General features: G+C 34.6%; 1 long non-coding RNA gene across 1 annotated transcript; it reads right to left on the bottom strand.

Annotated features, from left to right (window-relative positions):
* Positions 1-6,408: 6,408 nt before the first annotated feature.
* Positions 6,409-17,822, bottom strand: LOC136028624 (uncharacterized). The gene is made up of 2 exons (XR_010617850.1): positions 17,639-17,822; positions 6,409-7,100 (listed from the first exon to the last, which is right to left on the bottom strand). It is a non-coding gene; the product is annotated as an uncharacterized LOC136028624 (long non-coding RNA).
* Between the last annotated feature and the right edge of the window lie 327 nt (positions 17,823-18,149).

The following is an 18,149-nucleotide window of genomic DNA, read 5'->3' as shown; positions in this document are numbered from 1 at the left end:
AGAAAAATTGAGGTATTTTTGACTTACGAGTAGGTGATCGGATCTTAATGAATTTTGATATTTAGAAGGACCTCGTGACTCAGAGCTCATATTTTAAATCCCGTCCGGCATTAAGCCTCTGATTTTCCTTTTGAAGCAATCTATTGATTCTTAGAATTTTGCTAGAGCTCATACCATATGAGGTCTTGGCTCTTGGCTCTTCCGACCTCGTCACAAGTGCCATATCCATATGAGCTCTTAGCTCTTGTTATTTTTGAAAAGCTGTTCCATAACAATAAAAAAAGCATTATTCGAATAAAAACGCTACGTAGGGCATTTGGGGAGAGGTCTTTTGACTTCCCCTTCTCCCATCAATCCAGGCCTATACGGTAGTTTTTTTTTTCCACAAGGCAAAACTGGTAGGACTTTCAATTTTCAACCAGCTCTAAATAATTGTGAGTAAAAGTGAATGGGAAATAATATGACATAAAAAAAAAATCGTCAATTTTTAAATCAACTTCGTCAATTTTTAAGTTATAGTACAAATTAAATTATGGTTAGATTGGGTACCATTGCACAAAGATAGATCAAACAGTTCGTGGTAACGAACTGTAGTAAGGAGCGATCCGGCTCAATAGTAACCAAAACTCTAAAAAATTGAATTTTGATATCAATAGCTACATCAAAAGAATCGCATTTTAATGCTGATTTTAAATATATAAGATTCATCAAGTTTAGTCTTAGCCATCCAAAGTTACGAGCCTGAGAAAATTTGCCTTATTTAGGAAAATAGGGGGAATCACCCCCTAAAAGTCGTAGGATCTTTACAAAAATGACACCATCAGATTCAGCGTATCAGAGAACCCTACTGTAGAAGTTTCAAGCTCCTATCTACAAAAATGTGGAATTTTGCATTTTTTGCCAGAAGACAAATCACGGGTGCGTGTTTATTTGTTTTTTTTTTTTTTTTTGTTTTTTTTTTTTTTCCCCAGGGGTTATCGTATCGACCAAGTGGTCCTAGAATGTCACAATAGGGCTCATTCTAACGGAAATGAAAAGTTCTAGTGCCCTTTTTAAGTGACCAAAAAAATTGGAGGGCATCTAGGCCCCCTCCCACGCTAATTTTTTTCCCAAAGTCAACGGATCAAAATTTTGAGATAGCCATTTTGTTTAGCATAGTCGAAAATCATAATAACTATGTTTTTGGGGATGACTTACTCCCCCACAGTCCCTGGGGGAGGGGTTGCAAGTTACAAACTTCAACCAGTGTTTACATATAATAATGGTTATTGGGAAGTGTACAGACGTTTTCAGGGGGATTTTTTTGGTTTTGGGAGTAGGGTTGAGGGAGGGGGCTATGTGGGAGGATCTTTCCTTGGAGAAATATGCCATGGGGGAAAAAATTCAATGAAAAGGTCGCAGGACGAATCTGGTCACGTTAGAAAAAAAACGTCAAATTAAGAGCTTAATATACAATGCTGGGTGTTCGGAGCCTCTCTATTATGGAGTATAATTTGAAAATAACACAACTATACGAGCGATAAAACATATATACCACAGCCATAACTCAACTAACGAAAGAACTGCTAAGAGATAACACAACTATAAAGCGAAAACAGGTGAAAACTAACGGGAAAATAAACGAACTAAGAGGTGGAAGGGGCCCAGAGAAAAAATATAATCCTTTTTCAATTTTGAGCCTAACTTCCGCAAAGGAGTAATAATGTCAGAAGCTCCGAAATACCGAATTATTTTCTTTTCAAACAGTTCGTGGTAAGGAACTGTAGTAAGGGGCGACCCGGCTCAATAGTAAACGAAACTCTAAAAAACGGAATTTTGATGCTAAAAGATACATCAAAAGAATCGAATTTTTACGCTGATTCTAAATATATAAGTTTCAATTAATTTAGTCTTTGTCATCAAAAGTTACGAGCCTGAGAAAATTTGCCCTATTTTGGAAAAAGGGGGGAAACATCCCCTAAAAGTCATAGAATCTTAACGAAAATCACACTATCGCATTCGGTATATCAGAGAACTCTATAGCAAAAATTTCAAGCTCCTATCTAAAAAATGTGGAATTTTGTATTTTTTGCCAGAAGACAAATCACGGGTGCGTGTTTATTTGTTTGTTTGTTTTTTTTTTGTTTTTTTTCCCCCAGGGATCATCTTATCGACCAAGTGGTCCTAGAATGTCGCGAGAGGGCTCATTCTAACGGAAATGAAAAGTTCTAGTGCCCTTTTTAAGTGACGAAAAAATTGGAAGGTAAATAGGCCCCCTCTCATGCTCATTTTTTTCCAAAAGTCAACAGATTAAAATTTTAAGATAGCCATTTTGTTCAGCATAGTCGAAAACCATAATAACTATGTCTTTGAGAATGACTTACTCCCCCACAATCCCTGAGGGAGGGGCTGCAAGTTACAAACTTTGACCAGTGTTTACATATAGTAATGGTTATTGGGAAGTGTACATACGTTTTCATGGGGATTTTTTGGTTTGGGGGTGGGGTTGATGAGAGAGGGCTTTGTGGGAGGATCTTTCCTTTGAGGAATATATCATGGGGGAAGAAAAATTCAATGAAAAGGGCGCAGGATTTTCTAGCATTACTATAAAAAAAACAATGAAAAAAAATATATGAAAACGTTTTTTCAAATGAAAGTAACGAATAGCATTGAAATTTAAAACGAACAGAGATTATTACGCATATGAGGGGTTCTAAAAATACTTTAGCATAAAGAGCGAGGTATTTAGGAGGAGATAAATACCTCGCTCTTTATGCTAAAATATTTTTAGTGATTTCAACTATTTATTCTACGGCCTTTTTGATTCAGGGGTCATTCTTAAAGAATTGGGACAAAACTTACGATTTAGTGTAAAGAGCGAGGTATTAACGAGGGTAAAAACCCCCTCGTACGCATAATAAAAATATAAGAATATAAAAGTTTGTTATGTAAGTTAATTCTTAAGTTACGTATATTTTTTACTAATAAAAACGTTCGTTGAATATTAAAAGTTTTAGTAGCCTTTTTAAGTAACCGAAAAATTGGAGGGCAGCTAGGCCTCCTTCCCCACCCCTTATTTCTCAAAATCGTCTGATCAAAACTAAGAGAAAGCCCTTTAGCCAAAAAAAAAATTAATATACTAATTTCATTTCAATGATTTATGTGCGGAGAGCCAAAATCAAACATGCATTAATTCAAAAACGTTCAGAAATTAAATAAAAAAAACTAGTTTTTTTAACTGAAAGTAAGGAGCGACATTAAAACTTAAAACGAACAGAAATTACTCCGTATATGAAATAGGTTGTCCCCTCCGCAGTCCCTCGCTCTTTACGCTAAAGTTTTTAATTGTTTTAAAAAGTAGAATTGTGGCAAAGAGTCAAACTTTAGCGTAAAGAGCGAGGGACTGCGGAGGGGACAACCTATTTCATATACGGAGTAATTTCTGTTCGTTTTAAGTTTTAATGTCGCTCCTTACTTTCAGTTAAAAAACTAGTTTTTTTTATTTAATTACTATTAAAGTCAGTACCCGTACCGATTTAAAATTAGAAAGGGTAAATAGTCTCACCTTTAGTTTTCTCGAAATATTAAGAGATGAACTACTGTATCTTTCACTTTCTGATATAAACTAAACTAACTCTTCAATTTTATCCTCACGCAACAATAATTGGTGGTAGTGCCACTCAAGAATTGGTTGCATGATCTTGATTTGAAACCTCCCAAGGTCAGTAGATGACCAAGAAAATTATCTAAAAATGATTGTAAAGGATATGGGTAAAATTTAAAATGCTGCAATTTGTCTTTGTCTTTTCCATTTGGTGTTTTTCTTTAACCCCAGTATCTGTTATTAAAGACCGTATATTATAATGTTTGAAGCGTGAGTAATATTTCGCTGAGAATTCCCAGAGAAATTAGATTCTAAATGGGCATAATGTTGTCCGGAATCACAGCTATATTTTTCGTGGGCTATAGGATGTTCTATTCTTCCGCTTTATATCCATTCCCTGAAGTTCTTCTTGATGAGAATTCTCTTATACTCTAATGAAGTAAAAGTAAAAGTTACGGAGTGTGAGCCTCATATATAAGCTGAAGCTCTCATTCCCCGGATCTATCATACAGCTTCTTTTCTCCGCCTTGATGCAATCATATAGACTACTTATTGCTGTCCTGTCAATATGGTGGTCAAGTTTACGGAATATAGCATCCCTGCAGGAGAAGGCCAGACTAGTTGGGAAGCATGCGAATTCATCAAGTTTTAAATCTTTCTTAAATATCGATGTTCATCTGAACCTTTATTAAACTTGTTTACAAACATCAAGTAAAAATCAATCCTTACCGATGTATGTCACACAGGAAAAAGCTCTTGGTTTTTTCTTAGCTGGATCTAGTAAAGAACGAACCCCAGGGAATCAGGGAGCAAAGTCACTCAGATATGACACCATACCCGATATGACATAATCTTGTATATGAACATGCAGCTTTTGTAAAAGGTTGTGTTTCACTTTTAATATGTTTTGCTACTTATTGGAAACACTTAGATGAGCAAATTTCATTTGAAATGCACCCCTAAACAGCTCTCTATGATCTCACAGTGCCCCGCTAGTAGTAAAAAAAAAACGAACTAAAAGAGGACACGTCAGTGTGGAAAAATAGTGATCCTCCTTGTTGTTCAAGGTAGGGGGCTGTAAGTTTTCTGATATGGGGTTTTCGACAATGGCGATTCCAATGCTGTAATTTTCATTTCGATCGAATACCAGCAGTATAACTACTGCTGCAACCATGAAAAACCCCTTCTCTAAACAATGGATAATTGTTGGTTTATAGACTTCCAAATTCAAAACGAATTAACTACACAATTCCGAAATAGTGCTTGATTCTCACCAAAGTTAGCATTTATGGATTTGCATTGTTGTTGACAACAATTCTTGGGCCAATATTGTAATTTAGAAGTCCGATATGAAAATATAGTAAGTAGACGATGCACAAACAGTATTTGATTTCCTCCAAACTTGGTGTGCAGGAATTGATGATGCTGTTAATTATAAATCAGGGGTTAATATTCCAACTTTGAAGTCTAAAATTACAGACTGACTGATCCTTTACGAGTCCATACTACTGTGTTTCTGCTATTAATTAATGCTAACTGCCCTTGATGATATAACTTATTAGCAAAGTTGCCATTATTAATATATAACAAAACTATCGAACAGTTCTCAGTAACGAGTTGTAAGTACGAGGAACTTGTGCTAACGACTTTTGATAACAATATGTACATCAAAAGAATCAGCTTTATATGTTGTTTCTAAATATGCAAAGTTCATTTAATATAGACTTACCCACTAACATTTATCAGTTTGACACAATTTGCCCCAGTTTTGAAAAAGGGACAAAGTCGCCCTCAAAAGGGTGAGTGGTCTTCGAAAAATTCACACCGTCAAGTTCAGCATATTAGAGAATCCTATTGCAGACGTTTAAAGTTCGCATTTAAAAAAATGCAAAATTTTGCTCATTTCAGATGAATGATTGCGGATGTGTATTTTTTTTTTTTTTTATTCTTTTCCAGGAAGGATTGTTTCAAACCTATGACCCTGCTAGAGCATTGAATCTACTTGACCCAATTTTAGAGCATTGGCAGAAGGATCACTTGAATGGAAACTAAAATTTGCAGGGCCCTTTTTAAGCAGAAGAAAAGATTGTACCACAGCAATGGGGTCTTTCTGCTATTTTTTGTCAAAAACAATAATTTGAACCAAAATAGGAGAAAGTCTATCGATGAAATTCTTAGATTACCAATCAATTTAAGCTTATTGAAAAATGTAGTTCTTTACTTCGATAAAAAGAAAATACCTGTTTTTAACTGTCACTAAAATAGATTTAAATTAAATTAGAAAGACACCATTTCTCATGACAAATAAACAGCGAGCTTTAAACTTAAAATGAGTAGAAATTACCATGGATATAAGGTGACTTATGAGAAATAATGATCGGGCTTTACTAAACTTAATTTTTTCTATGCAGATTTCCTCTTTTTGGCTCAATTCCGTGAATTTCTTGTTTTGATATAACCATGTTTGTAACCTTGAATTTAGTTCTATTCATCTAAAATGTAATTCGTTTTCAGTCTAAGGAGCTGATCATAAAATAAGTAAGTCAGGGAAAATTGACTTTGGTTTAATAAGATATTCTATTTGTCACAGAAGTAATAAGTGAATTTAGCTTAAAACGAGTATAGTTACTATATTTTAGACGGAGTTGTTGCACTTTAGACAGTCCGCTATGAATATCAGAATATTATTGCCTCCTTACTCCAGTTACTAATTACTCAACAAAGAAACAACAGGAATTGAGATATAAATGACAAATATAGTCTATCATAATGGTTAGCCAATATCAGAGATAATGCATGAGCCGCTTTTTATAAACTAAACAAACTTTGAAACGACTAGATTTTATTTCAGCAATATCAGACGAAAAATAAATAATAATGGTCATGTAAAAGGAAATAAATATGTTAAATAGACGTTACAAAGCGATACATAAAACAATCTCTCACACAACTGTTTTCAATATGAAAACGGCTAAAAGTCTTCAAAATATTCATAATCTTCACGATCAGGACTAAAAACAGAGTAGACTCTCTTAGACCATAGATATTCCGGTCTTGGTGGTTCATATTTATAAGATTCGCCACTTGCTCCTAATACATATGATGGAAATTCATCTGTTCTTTTACTTAACTCTGTTTCACTTTTGTCTTTCTTTTCAAAATATTTTTGGAAAATAGTGTCTCTCTTTTGTTTGCTTCTAAAAAATCTTCTTAATAAAAGTAAATCTCCATCTTTTGAGACTCCTTCAGCTTTCGATGGATGAATATGCATTGGACTGTCCATAGCTCTATTCCGTTTTGTACTGTGCATCGGTATCTTTTCATATACTCCCCCATATTTATTTCGTAGTCTTTCAATATTTTCACCTTTTTTGGGAAGTTTTTGAAGACTTCTAAGAGCAGTTAAAAATAAATTTGATTTATTTCCCTTTTCTGATGTCATCTCCTTTTCTTCTAAAAGTATCCCTGTTATTGATACAACCAATAAACAAAGTGTCACAAAGACTGCCAATTGACCCTGAAATGTGAAAATGCAAATTACAACTCTAAAATTTTACCATAAATATTAATTAAGAAATACAATGACCAAATCATTTCCTGTCATCATAAGCAGGGTATAAACATTTACGAATAAATTGTGTTTTTCTTTATGTATAATAGAAAAAAACAAACAAATGATGCAGTTTAAGCAAACACAACCAATCTGGTCACTAGAACACCTTCTTTGTATTAATAACATTTCAGGCCGAGTTCAGTTTAACCAAACACAACCAATATATTCGTACTTTGTATGACTAACAACCAATATTCATACTTTGTATGAATAACAGTTCAGGCCGAGTTCAGTTTAAGCAAGCACAACGAATCTGGTCACTACAACACCTTCTTTGTATTAATAACAGTTCAGGCCGAGTTCATTTAACCAAACACAACCAATATATTCATACTTTGTATGAATAACAACCAATATTCATACTTTGTATGACTAACAGTTCAGGCCGAGTTCAGTTTAAGCAAACACAACCAATCTGGTCACTACAACACCTTCTTTGTATGAATAACAGTTCATGCTGAATTCAGCTTAAGCAAACACAACCAATATATTCATACTTTGTATGAATAACAACCAATATTCATACTTTGTATGAATAACAGTTCAGGCCGAGTTCAGTTTAAGTAAACACGACCAATCTGGTCACTACAACACCTTCTTTGTATGAATAACAGCTCAGGCCGAGTTCAGTTTAGCCAAACACAACTAATATATTCATACTTTGTATGAATAACAATCAATATTCATACTTTGTATAAATAACAGTTCAGGCCGAGTTCAGTTTAAGCAAACACAACCAATCTGGTCACTACAACACCTTCTTTGTATGAATAACAGTTCAGGCCGAGTTAGATTTCAGGTGTCAAGGCCCTTCGGAAGCATTGCCGCAACTGTTGTTGCCTACGGGCCGACGTTGTCAAATGTATTCAGCCAGCCCATTTAGTAGTTATCCTTATAAAAGTGTATTTTGATCCCCCCTCCTCTTCAACACAGGTCAGACAAGGTTTAAACAAAAATTTAAGACTTAGGTATGAGAAACCAGCCAAGACACGAAAAGAGACCGAAAGAAGAGAAGAATTCTTCAAAGTTTGGGAAGTCTCACGATGATTGGGAAAAAAAAACTTTCTTTTCGTTGGTTGGCTGAAACCTGTTAAATCACCAAGATAAAAGGTATTCTGTATTTAGAGTAAAGAATAGTCCTTACAGTTTTCCAATATGTGGAGATGGGAGGACAATTTGTTGCATTTTCTGGGGAAATGTGAAAGGTTAATGGGGTTGAGGAAGGAGATTTTTAAAGCGGATGAGGAGGAGGGAGCCTTGGGTGAAAAAATTGTGGGTAAATGGGTGATTTATTCGTATTAGGAATCCGGCGTGGTTTATTCCTGTGGGGATGACCCAGTGGGAGAATGTTACATAATGGCTTTGTTTTTGTATTAGTGTTTTTGAATTTTTTTTTCGCTTGTTTGGTGTTTTTTCAAAGTTTAAATTAAATCTTAAAATTTTATTTGTCTGCTGCTCTCTTTTTTTGTGGTTTTGGCCCTGTGGGGCTATTTTGTGTCAAATATACTACACTATACTACTACGAGCAAGAATGAGCTTACTAAAAACCAAATTATAAAAATACTTTAAAGGACTGGGACTACAGGGAATGGTTCAAGAATACAAATCTAGGAGTACACTTGATTCTGTGCTGCAGAGCTGTTACCGAGCTGAAGAAACAGAGGCACGCTTAGCAAATTTCATTGTTGAAAATAGCCTACTAAGTTGAGGATCAGGTTTCATTGGTCAAAGCTTTACCAGACAAGAACGTCATAAAAAACGTAAAACTTGCAAAGCAAAAGGCAACCAATATCATGCGACAGGGCCTATGTGTGTATTATAAAGACATCATCATTACAAAATTTTGAACGACTGCTTTCTCTTTGATCGTCGGTAGAAATACTGATATTAGCAGCATGAAGCAGCTATATAAGTAATTTTATGTTTGGAAGCAATAAATTTGGAAGTATATCTATTCAACCTAATCTAATGCGAATGTGAATCGGTTAAAGGAGTATATGATGCTTTTAAACAGTGCTTAATGAATGAGGAGGTGCCAATGACAAACCTTGTTGATTTTTGCAGGCAAACCAAATACGTTACAATCTTATGAGCAGAAATACCTGGTGTCTAGGCCCGACTGCGACTGAGCCTAAGTCCCATGTAAATGGCTACTTAGCTCGTGAATGAAGAAGTAAAGGTGCTTTTTAGCAATGCAGAAAACTGTGATCCTTAGCGAATGGATTGGAGCTAGAAGACAGATCTATCAATACGGAAAAAGTAGCGTCTTTCGGCGGGGTTTATTTGAAGAAACATTACAATGTTTCACAGAAAATCAAGTGAAAACTATGAATCTCAGCGGAAAATTTTAGCTTTAATGTATTACATGAACTTAATGTTTTATTCAAAATATACATTCAACATATGATCATTTTCGCCCGAAAAGCTTCACTGATTTGCGCATTGTGTAATCACATCTCTAAATACGTGCAACTACACAGGGACTTTTGAGGGGTTTGTTTCAGGTAAAAAAAAAGGATTTCAGGGATTTTTTCAATAGAAAATAGGATTTAAAGAAAACGGTAGTCAAAGCACTGCTTACTAGATACATTTTTTAGCTGGGATATCAAGTTCTCTTCTGCTAGACGTCTTTAATGCAAGTCTTTGAAAACCTCTTTGTCCCCTCATAGAGTTCAAAAAGAAAAAAAAAACACCAAAGGCACGCTAAGAACATTTTCTCATACTTTGTTACAAGTTTGATTGATACCCAAACCTCTTCCCCCTCTTCTGCTAGATTCTTGATTATAATAATTTTAGGATCCCTCTCCTTTCACTCCCCAACATCAAATGCTGATCCGCTGATCGCCAAGAAAGTGTAACTAGTACATCAATACAAACGTATAAAAAAGTTTTTTAAGATCCGAAAACCTTTTCCAGTAAATATCCTAATGACATGAATATAGCTTACCCTCCCAAATATAGGTTTGTTTGGTATGAACTGCCAAAAACACAACTACAATACTTCTTTAGTTTTATCATGGTAGGTCATTTTCACTTTATATCTTTTATTGCTCTTACTTTCCACCAGGTTTGATTGAGGTCTGACAAACCATTCTGGCAGGTCAGGCCATGACGAGAGCTTTGAGGCCTCCTCAAAAAGATCTTTGAGGCCTCCTCAAAAAGATCCACATAGGCACTACCCTCTAAAAGCCCCAGCCGGTACACTTACTCCTAAAACTGTCCAAATCTAGTTGATATCTCAATTATTTTTAGTAGGTGCAATACTGAGGCTAATTTAGGGACAACTTTCCCCCGCAGAGGATCAATTGCGTCTGGAAACCCAAAAGGTTCACATGGGACACTAACTCATGTCTCATACAAAATTTGATTGAGATTCGATAACCCCTCTTGTGAGAGTTCTGACACTCAGAACTTAGGAACCTCCCAAAGAAGTTGGATTAGAGGTAGACCTAAAATAAACTACAAATAGGACACTTAATCTGAGAAGGTTTAGCTTAGATTTGGCAACTTCTACTGTTGAATTACCAGGTGACAGAATTTAGGATCCCCTCCCATCCCTTTGCGTTTGGGTTGGGTTATGATCCTCAAAAGGTATAAGTAGGACACTACTTTCTACTCCCTATCAAGTTGGGTTGAGCTATGACCAAGTCTTCAGGTAGATGCGCAAATGACAAGACTCTGGAAACCCTTTCCTCTTCTTTCCACAAGTTATTCGAATCGTCACTGCTAAATCTTTCAGTTTATTTTCTGGCCTGAGCTTGTACTAAATTTAGTACAATCCGTTCAAAATGGGAAATCTTGTACATTTGAAAAAAACGGAAATTTTGGATTTCCCAGAATCATTTCCAAAAAATGCAACGCTCAGCGATCCCTAAGAAGTTTGCTTTTGAGCTCTGACAGTTAGGTTCTTTACCGTATATTAGTAAAAAAAATTGAATTCCCTTCTGGATGATTATTTGGAATTCTGAAAACTTTACCTAACCTTTTCCAACGATTCCGATACAGAAACTTTTCAATAGTTGGTGATACAGAACTACCGACCACCGACCACGACATGAAATTCAAAGCAATGAAAGCAATAGCAGTGCTCCATAGTCCAATCCGGAGAGCAAGTGAAAAAGATGTCCAGAAAGTTTGTCACAAAATCATTTTGCAATAGTTGGTTGTGTTACGGATTTTCTAGTCATTGTCAAAAGTGTTACTATTTTTCCTGTCACCAAACAAAGTTTCATTGTTCTTTTTTGTCATCACAAAAAGTGTCACTGTTCTTTTTCTGTTGCAGACAAAGTATCATATTTTTATTCTGTCATTGTAAAAAGTGTCATTGGTTTTTCCTGTCATCACAAAAAGTACCATTGCTTATATAGCCTAATTGCCTATAATGACTAATTGCCAGATTAATAATGATATACATTACAACCAGAGATGATTCAATCCAAAGGATATTGCAGCAAACACGCACAGACATGATTAACATAATTAATAATCATCAATTTTTCCATTGTCGTAAAAAAATGTCATCCGGGAATGATTAAAGCCATACAAGATTGAAACGAACACAGATCCTCGAATATATTTCGATGGAGGATGAAGTTACAGAAGTAAAAAAGGCCACAACTATGTAAAAAATATAAAAAAGAAAAATCACGAAAACTATAATATTGTAGAGGGGTTGAAGGGGCACACATTGGGGGTGGGGGCAATTGCCCATCCTAGATTTTACAAGATCTCTTTCTAAATTTTCATTAGGAAATCGAACAAAAACGAACATCTTTCCCCCTCGCCCTAATGTTTCTTAAATATTTGTTTGTATCTTGAGATTAAAAAAGTAAAGAATCCTTGGGTGTGATTCTTGTGAGCATAATTTTATGTGGTTGTAATTGTGTGTGACTAAAACTCAGGACTTTAAGGAGAAATAGATTCCCAGAAACCTATTGAACATTGAATCTTACGGGCCAATCTTTCTCAACCTTTCCCGAGCAATCAAAGTTTTTACAACTTTTTTTTTTTTATGTTTTGACACAAATAGTGTTTTTTTTTTACTTCTTTAAATTTTTTGCTTACACCAAAATATATTTCAGTATTCGTTTTTATTCCAATGTTGTGTCGAATTAATCATCCCTGGGTGATATGTTTGTGTCTAACATTGGAAAAATGGGTGATTATTAAAACATATTCATTATATCCAATCTCTCATGAATTTAATCATCCCTGGTAGTTATGTCTATAATGGGAAAACTGGCTATTATTAATTACAAAGCATAAAAAACAATGGTACCTTATTCGGTGACACAAAATTTATTGGCACTTTGTCCAATGCTCGATAGATAAAAAAAAAAAAAAAAAAAAAAAAAAAAAAAAAAAAAAAACGATGAAGCTACTGTAATGGCAGGAAAAAATAATATTGTCTGGTACAATGAGAAAAAAAATCAATGTCATTTTTCGCTTTGACAAAACTGTGTGCGTCACGTTTTGCAATTACAATTGCATATTCTTGCAGGGGGGTTGACATCCCCAAACGTATATTTACTAGACTTTTCAACAATTCTGAAATAAATTGATATCTTAAAATTTTGTTTGGATGTTTTTTTGGGAAATGGTGAGCGTGGGGGAGGGGTCGGTTTCTCTCAAATCTCTTTGACTCTTAAAAAGGGCACTATAACTTCCGATTTAAAACCAAATGGGACCCAACTGAATTTAATAAGACCACCCATTCCATAAGAACCTTATATGCCCCCGTGGCATATTGTAAAGCCCTTGCCCCAGGGCTCTCGGGGGTTGTGTCAACCCTGGAGGCATTGATATATGTTCTTTGGACCGTTTCAAACAAAAGTACCATCGCACATTTTCAATCAAATGCGTTTGGTGAAAAGAGGGGTAGTTGACCTCCATCACTTTTGACTCTTAAAAGGGAACTAGAACTTCCAGTTTCAACCAAATGAGCCACCTCTAAAGTATACGACAATCCCTTCCATAAGAACCTTAAATGCCCCAGGGCATAACTTACAACCCTCGCCCTGAAGCTCTGGTGGTTTTTATCAACCCCAAAAGACTTTTCGTGTGATCTTTTTACTATTTTGAATAAAAGGACTGTCTCAAAATTTCTACTGGATTCATCTCAGTGTGTGTGTTAGGGAAGGGGGATAAATGTGATCTTGATCACTTTGACTCTTAAAAAGGGCACTGGAACTTCTGATCACCAATCAATAGGCTGGTTGCTCTCAAATCACTTTTACTCTTAAAAAGGGTACTATAACTTCCAATTTCACATCGAATAAGCCCCATCTAAAATTTATACGACTGAGCAGTCCATAAAAACTTTATATACCCTCATGACATAACTTAGAACCCTATCACCAGGGCGTAGGCGGTTGTGTCAGCCCTAGAGACATTATTATATGTTCTTTGGATTACTTTGAACAAAATTACTATCTCATAATTTCAATCAGATGCGTTTGGTGAAAAGAGGGGTTGTTGGGGGGGGGCTAAATGCTCACTATTCAATTTTGATTCTTAAAAAGGAATAAGAACTTCCAATTTTCAACCAAATGAGCCTCTTCTAAAGTTAAAAAACAACTCCTTTCATAAAAACCTTAAACGCCCCCACGGCATAACTTACAATCTTGAATAAAAAAGACTATCTCACATTTCTATTGGATGTATTTCGGGAAACACGATTTGTGGGGGGGGGGGTAGCTGCCCTCTGATCGCTTTGAATCTTAAAAAGGGCACTAAAAATTCTGATTACCAATCCCATGAGTCCCCTCCAAAGTATATACGACCCTTTCTATAAAAACCTTATATGTCCCCAGGGCATAACTTGCAACTCTTGCCGTGAGAGCTGAGGGGGGGTTGGGGGTGTCTTCCTCAAAGAAACAATTTTCCGAACCCTTCAACTACAATGAACAAAATTGGTATCTCCAAATTTTGATTGGATGTCGTAAGCGAATGATTAGCGTGGGGGGGGGGGCTGGTTGCTCTCAAATCACTTTTGACTCTTAAAAAGTATTACTCGAAAAACGCTTTATTTGTATACTGTAAAAATTGGCCTTAATCGGTTCACTTTTATTGTACCAAAACTCCTATATTGTTTTGTTTTTTCAGTAAAGCGCTAGTTTTCTACAATCCTACAAACATGGGAAAAATGATTATTTGGTTTATATACTTCTATAACTTCTATATTCGTATATTTCTATTACGTATATGAGGGGGTTTGCCCCCTCGTCAAGACCTTGCTCTTAACACTAAAGTTTGAATTTTGTTCCAGTTCTTTAAGAATGACCCCAGAATAACAAAGGTCGCTCAATTAGAATAAATAGCTCTTTTGAAATTACTAAATATACTTTTGCGTAAAGAGCGATGTATTGAGGAGGGGACGTACCCTCTCATATACGTAATTAAATAAAAAAAAATTTAACTGAAAGTAAGGAGCGACATTAAAACTTAAAACGAACGGAAATTACTCCGTATATGAAAGGGGCTGTTCCCTCCTCAATGCCCCGCTCTTTACGCTGAAGTTTGACTCTTTCTCTCAACTCTACTTTTTAAAACAGTAAAAAATTCCTCTCACTTAACCTTTGGGTCGATACGATTACCCCTGAAAAAAAGAAAAGAAAAAAAGCATCCGTGATCTTTCTTCTGGCAAAAAATACAAATTCCTCATTTTTGCAGATAGGAGCTTGAAACCACTACAGTAGGGTTCTCTGATACGCTGTATCTGATGATGTGATTTTCACTCAGATTATATGATTCTTAGGGGGTATTTCCCCTGTTTTCTAAAATGGGGCAAATTTTCTCAGGCTCTTAATTTTTAATGGGTAAGAATATATATTTTAAATCAGCATGAAAATCCGATTCTTTTTATGCATATATAGGTATCAAAATTCCGTTTTTAGAGTTTCAGGTACTATTGAGCCGGTTCGCTCCTTGCTACAGTTCTTTACCACGAACTGTTTGAAGAATAAGATACAGAATCTACCGAAAATCTATAGAAAAGGTTGAATCCAAAGAAGATTTCACTTTGCAGTAATTTTTGGTTTATTTATACTGCGCTTTCCTGTGGCCTTTTATGTTTTTTTCTGGAACAAAAGAACACTGAAGAGTTTTAATTTATTTCCAACATGAATGAATAGTATCTACTATTATATATATATATATTATATATATATATATATATATATATATATATATATATATATATATATATATATATATATATATATATATATATATATATATATATATATATGTATATATATATATATATATATGTATATATATATATGTATATATATATATTATATATATATATATATATATATATATATATATATATATATATACATATATATATATATATATATATATATATATATATATATATATATATATATAATATATATATATATATATATATATATATATATATATATATATATATATATATATATATATATTATATGCAGTAAATGTAGCCTAATGTATATTCTTTATATGCTGCAGGACTTCAGTTTATATATATTCGAAAGCTACGTAAGGTTTTTTTTTTGTGTTTATATGAATAATTTTGTGCTGTGACTATGCATTTCCCCTCAGTTGTTCGTGAATAATTGTTTCGGGATAGCGGTAAGAAAAACGTACTTAGGTCTTAAAGCCACCACACTCAAGAAGCGAAGTTAGGTTAATCCTAATAAAATATTCCTAAATAGAGTGAAAATATACTACTTTTATAACAAACTTATGGAAATTACAACAGAGAATTATGGAGATTAGGCCGCCCAGAACGCATTATATTAAATGGTATTTAAGTGGTTTCTAACCTAGCCTAACCAAAATACCAACTCTATATATAAAATATATAATTAAAATACACCTACATTGTAGTTTATCTCTCTTATACTAAGCTGGCTATCACCAAGTAGATACTGAAATACAGGAAGAAACAGGTTCTACTCAGATCAAGAACTTGAGTGTGGTAGCTATAATACATAAATACAAAAAGTCTTGAAAACAACTTTAAAATATGAACGAAACGGCTACATTTCCTTTCAAAATTGGATATGTCTTCTTACTTTTACAGCTTCTAGCTGGCTAAGAATTTCCTTTTAGAAGTAGCTTTGACAAAATTTGTCGACGAACCTCCCCCCTCCCCTTTTTCTGCAATTACATTTGACTTCTGTAGGTCTCGTCTTTGTACTTTTAGATTATGATATTTCTTTAGTGAAATGCTCGAACACCTCCAAAGACATGATGTTTAATGAAGAACAGTCCTACTAAAACTTCTACCGAATTCTGAGAGCAATTTGCCAATTTTCTACCAAAAAGTGTTAAGGTTTTATAGATTGTTTGAAAAGAAAAGTGAAAACACTGATTAGGTTACCTCAGCATCACAACTAGGAGATTTTCTAAAGACCGTTGGGTATTTACGTGTTATAGCGACCACACCAAAGAAGTGAAGCTAGGTTAATCCTAATGAATATATAACAGAATCTGATGAAAATATAATACTTTAGTAACAAAATTATGGGAACTACAACAGTGAATTATGGAAACCAGGCCGCCCAGAACGCATAATGTTGAATACCTAACCTGGCCAACTCTATATATTAAATATTTAATTAAAATATACCTGCATAGTAGTTTATCTCACTGAGACAGCGCTAATTATCACCAAACGCAGACAGAGAAACCGGTTTTACTCAGATCAAGAACTTGAGTTTGGTCGCTATAAAACTTAAGTACTGACCGTTGTTGCAGCCCATTTTGTGGTAATGATTGGATCGAAACAAATATAGATTAAAAATCAAAATTTTTAATTAGTATAATTTAGTTCAGTCTTTTGAAAATATCTGGAAATTTTATTTGGGATTATTGTGCTTATGTATTAGTTCCGAAAGATCGTAATTTTCATTAGAATTAATCCTTAAACATGTACAACTTATTTTAGCACAAGTTAATTTCGAAAGAAACAGCTTTAGAATTTGTATTCCCTACGAAGAAAACATAATCGTAAAAATTGTGAATGGGCGTGTAACCAAAAGAAAGTTTCGGATTTTTTTCTTTTTGCTTTTTGTATCGTTGCTTGTGTCTATGAAAGGAATAAACTTAGCAACCTTTATGGAAATCTGAGATCAATGGCGCGATAGTCTGGTTGATCTTACATGACTCTTTACTAGGTTGCTAACAGTTACCGCTGCGTACGAGAGGGGGATAATCCCCTAGATTTTGAAATGAACATTTCCCCCTGATGCATTTTGGTAAACTAACAACACTGGCCGCATAGTGGCGAGAACTCTTTCAGCTTTGAAGGATGAGAGTTCAAAGAAGAATTAATGATAAACACAATAGCCTGAGCATTGTTCACCATTAATTTAAATTTCATGGCATTGCCTTTTTCAACTAAAAAGGCAATACAAAGGTCCTACTTAAAGCAAAAGAAATACCTTTAAGCTCAGCATTTGTATTACTTCATAAATATCAAAGTTTTCACTTTCAATGTCATCACGTTTCTACGTTCAAAATATATCTGGCTACTTTTAGGCTTGTAAAATGCTCTTAACGGTTCACCAAACCACGTCATTAATTTTGGTAAAGAGATTTCTCTGTTTTCGTATGCATAAGTCTACCTTTTCACAGTTTCAAGGCAACCCGTGATGTTTCTTGATTTCAAAGTAATTAAGCAATCTTCAGGAATTGTATCTTGTCAACAATAGGCTTAGGCACTTAACACTAAAGTTTCAGGCCAAATATAAGCTAATTAGTGATATTTTGATTGAATAGAGACACTGACAGTTTTACTTAGGCTACATATAAGATTGTAAGCCAGAGGTGAAGGGGTTTCAGTTGGGTGGGGAGGAGAATTTGGCCCACCATCCCCAGATTTCTGGTCCCTGTTCACATTGTGAAAATACCTTTTTGGTATTGTTACTGAAAAATGGCCTTTTGTATTTTCAT

The sequence above is a fragment of the Artemia franciscana genome, chromosome 7 (genome assembly GCF_032884065.1).
Source record: "Artemia franciscana chromosome 7, ASM3288406v1, whole genome shotgun sequence".
Classification (NCBI taxonomy): Eukaryota; Metazoa; Arthropoda; class Branchiopoda; order Anostraca; family Artemiidae; genus Artemia; species Artemia franciscana.
This window is presented reverse-complemented; position numbering and strand designations above follow the sequence as displayed.